Here is a 4323-nt window from a genome sequence, read left to right on the forward strand (position 1 = left end):
CAAATGATATATTCATGCAATAGCCTTGCACTATTATAAGCCTAGAGACATTTTATGCTATTGGTAGGGGAGTCATGAAAAGCAACCCAACTTCAAAAAAAAATTTATAGTTTTGGAGAAGAGAATGAAAGAAAATGGCAAGACACAGAACAATACTGAACTGAACTAGAATTTTTTCTTCCTCAATATGTTGTTTGTACTACACATTAGAATTAACTCTCTAATCACTTTTTTGAATGTCTGACTTCAGAAAAAACTTTGTTTGGATGGATAGAAGGAAGGGGAAAGAGCAGGAAGTCTCCCATAGTATGGAAGAAGTATCCTAAGCAGGAATCTCACTGATAGCTCTTTATATAATCCAAAATTTTATTATGAATGTGTTTCTTTGAGCTTCCAAAAATAACTTTAAGTGAGTGGGTAGGGTTTTTGGATTACACACATTGATGTTCAAAGATCACCCAGCTTTGTGCTCATGTGCTGATGTGGGGCTTCCCACATGGTGCTTGGGAGTCAAACTAGGGTCTACTATGTGTAAGGTAAAACACCTTAAGCCCTGCTCTTCAAAAATACTTCTAAAGTTGCATATCTTTGGAAACACTAAAAGTCTTCCACATATGAGTGATCTAATTTAATCAAGCTATTTTTACTCATTTCTAACTTCCAGTATGCTGAAGTCAAGTTAATTTTTAAGAATAGGGAGCTAGAATCAAGCTGGCTAAGAGAGAGGAATTAAGGTTAGTAGGTGCAAGGGAATACTGTGTAAGTAAGATGTAAATGGAGCAGAAAGAAGTAGAAGGTTACTTTTACCTGTATTATGAACATCAATGGTAATGGTGTTCTCATCATGAGGGAAAAGAAATTTCCTCTTTTCTTGAGCCATATCTGTTAAGACCAGATATGAATCTGTTATTTTATAAATTTCAGACACTAAATAAGTTTTTTGATTTGGCTTAGTGAAACATTTTTGGTGGAAAAAAATGAGTGCTATTACATGAAATTAAAAAAAAAACCCTTTCAGCTCTAAAAACAATGAATAGTATTGGAAAAGTTAACCAAGACTGAATCAGATGAACTGGGCAATGCTAAATCTCAATTAGTTAAGACTTTGACCATTTGCCATTGAATTCACATATTACATTGAAGAATTTGAAAAGTTATTAAAAGTGGATCTATTAACTATGCTGTAAATAGAGAGCTTAAAAATGATAGACTAGTCTCGAAGACAAATTGATTAATGGTGCTATATGATATAGAATAGATGATGCTGTTAAAAAGTTGCACAGTTCCCTAGATCAAATTTTCTTAGTCCACATCAATTTATTTCACTTGATATTTAGACATCACTTCCTTCTGTAGCCCTAGGCCACCTAGAACATATAAATCTGAGAGTATTTTAGGTTGAGACTGACAGCGATGTGGGTTTCATGACAACCTAGGTAAACTCAGTTTTTTCTCACACCATTTATGCTCAGAAGGAAGTTTTCCTGTGTGATCTGGTTTCTTCCTGAACATGTGCTTAGTTTTGCCAACAAGGGAAAATCACTTTTCATGTTTTCCTTTTCTATTATAAAAGAAGAGAAGCATAATTCAAAAGTCTATAAATTAGCATTGAGATGGACAATAAGATATATTTTAGTTCTCTGGTTTTATGACTCAATTTTAAATCAAGGAAGGGCCCAGCTTTTCTTGGTCTCCTTAAATGAGGTATTTTGGTAATTATATCCAAGCAATTGGCAACAATAGTAGTTCTTGGGGGAGGGAAGCTTACTTTTTCTCTGTGCTGAGTGTTTTTGCAATGGACTTCTTTTTAATATCTGGTTTTATTTACAACTAATAATAAAGAAATTTGGAAACCAAACCTAATTATTTGGAAGCCTAAGTAGATATGGTGTTTACTTTGTTAAAACAAAGAATCCTTTCTTGTATGAATGTGTATACCCTACTTTCCTTGCTGTCTTTACAACCTTTTCAATCCTTCCATTTTTAAAAGTAATCATTCTTGGGAACTGTGGTAGGTGGAAGGTTTTACAGATTTTAATAATGAAAGTTGCTCTTAATTCTACAATTATGTGTGACAACTTGTTCTGTGGCAAGTGCTGAGAAGAGTCCTTCCTCCTTTTCACAACTACTAGAAGGCCTCTTATGTAAATACCAAAGCATTTTTTTTTAATCTTTGAGGGTTCTGCATGCTTAAAATACTTCCCATAGGAAAGTGGTGGTCTGTTGATGCAACAACTGATGAGCTCACCATGGATAAGGGCACTGGGAAAGTCCCAAGTATTCCACTGAAGAGAAACTACAGGGAGAACCTGGAGGTGAGACTGAGGATGAGGATAGTTGTACAGAGAGGGGAAATATATAAATAATATGTGTATCTAAATAATATATATATATTAAAAGCTAACTCAGAAAATAAAAGAAAATAAAAAATTAAAAGGAATTTGTCTCTTTAAAGATACATTATAGAAGAGAGAATGATCTGTAATAGAAATTTGTCACAAGGGGGTTGGAGTGATAGTACAATGGGCAGGATGCTTGCAATCAACCTAGGTTCAACTGATTGCATGATTCACATGCAATCAACCTATGTTCAATCCCTGACATTCCACATGGTCTCCTGGACCCACCAGGAGTGATTCCTGAGCACAGAGCCAGGATTAAGCCCTGAGCACCACTGGGAAAGCAGGTGTGGGACAAACAATAAACAAATAAGCAAACTGAAAACAAAACAAAAAGAAAAAATTTACCACAAAGATATGACAAATTGCAAAGTTGTTGAATTCTACAAAAGCTGGTTTTAGAGATTTGTCTAAAGAATCCTGAACACACTAACAGAGCTTGCAAAATCAAAGCAGCTCACAGCTTAATACAACTTTCATAAAGAGCTTCCTTGTTTAAATGCAGATCGCATATAGCTTGTGTGTGAATGAGAACAATGCCTTCTATTTGCTTAAACTCAGAGCCCTTAGACATATGTTAATTCTTGGAATCCTCACCATAACTGTGGGGGAGAGTTTTTGTCTTCAAAGATGAAGACAGTGTGGTTTAGAAGAAATGGGGGAGAAAAATCACTGAGGCTCAGACCAGAACCCAGACCCTTACTACAAAGTCAGTCAAAATATGACTCACATATTGTCATTAGAAAAATCCAAGTGTTTACAGCTCTTTTAGAATTTGTCCAGCAGGCCTTCTGGTCTCCACCTGAAGCCCCACCTCCCCAAAAAAAGAAGAAAAATAAAAATCCTTCATATTCATTTTAGAATTAGCCACAGATTTTTTGCATTTCTCCCATTTAGTCCTTTAAATCACTTTCCTGGGATACTACTTGCCTAATTTTCCTGAAGATCTACTCGATCGATCGATCCAGCCCTTCTCTTCCCCCAGCATCCTTGCTAGATTGACTCTACATATGCAGCAGGGCCTCCACAATCTGCCACTTAGTCATTGCTCACCCCCCACCCCACCTATTACTCCAGGCCTCTTGCCACTTCAATGAGCTGTGTCCTGATCTTGATACTCTAAACCAGGCTGAGTAATGGACACTGTAGGTCACTGACTGAGTAGAGGAACGTCACAAAATTTATGGGGTCTAAACTCAGGAATCAAGACAAATATGTGAATGCCATGTTTAAAAATCAGTGCAAAAATTATGTAAAATGTCAACATTTAAAAATAAAGGGGGTTGGATTGTAAGCACAGAGGGTAGGGTGTTTGCCTTGCACTCTGCTGATCTGGGTTTGATCCAGGCATCCCATATAGTCCCTAGAGCCAGCCAGGAGCAATTCCTGAGCTCAGAGCCTGGAGTAACCCCCAAATAATGCTGGGTGTGGCCAAAACCCAAACAAACAAAAATAGATTTTTAAAGAAAGTCCTCCCTTTCCCCCTTCAGATTCCCAATTGCCTCACCAGGACACTCGGATCCCAGGCAACTCTGTACTCTGCTATATATAAATTATTGTTGCTGTTTGGAGGCCACACCTGGCAATCCTCAGGTGTTACTCCTGCTCTGCACTCAGGAATTACTTACTCCTGGTGATGCTCAGGGCACCATATGGGATGCCGGAAAATTTAATCTTAGTCGACTGCATGCAAGGCAAGTGCCCTACCCACGTACAATCTTTCAGGCCCCTATATTTAGAATCGATTTCCAAGTTAGTGCCTCCAATATTTTTGAATGTCCTAGCATTTCTCCATAGTTCTCTTCTTTTTCCGGAAAGTTTATTAGCCTTAGTAATACTTAGTCTACTTTTGATGTAAATCTTGACTATTTCTTGGAGTCTTTCCAGTGCTTTCCTAAACCACAGTGGGAAACTCAGCACCTAT

At 37.3% G+C, this 4323-nt stretch overlaps 1 non-coding gene across 1 annotated transcript; it reads left to right on the forward strand.

Moving 5' to 3' along the window:
* Positions 1–3150: 3150 nt before the first annotated feature.
* Positions 3151–3213, forward strand: LOC126002419 (U7 small nuclear RNA). The gene has a single exon (XR_007493130.1). It is a non-coding gene; the product is annotated as a U7 small nuclear RNA (small nuclear RNA).
* The last annotated feature ends 1110 nt before the right edge of the window (positions 3214–4323 follow it).

The sequence above is a fragment of the Suncus etruscus genome, chromosome 2 (genome assembly GCF_024139225.1).
Source record: "Suncus etruscus isolate mSunEtr1 chromosome 2, mSunEtr1.pri.cur, whole genome shotgun sequence".
In the NCBI taxonomy this organism is placed as follows: domain Eukaryota; kingdom Metazoa; phylum Chordata; class Mammalia; order Eulipotyphla; family Soricidae; genus Suncus; species Suncus etruscus.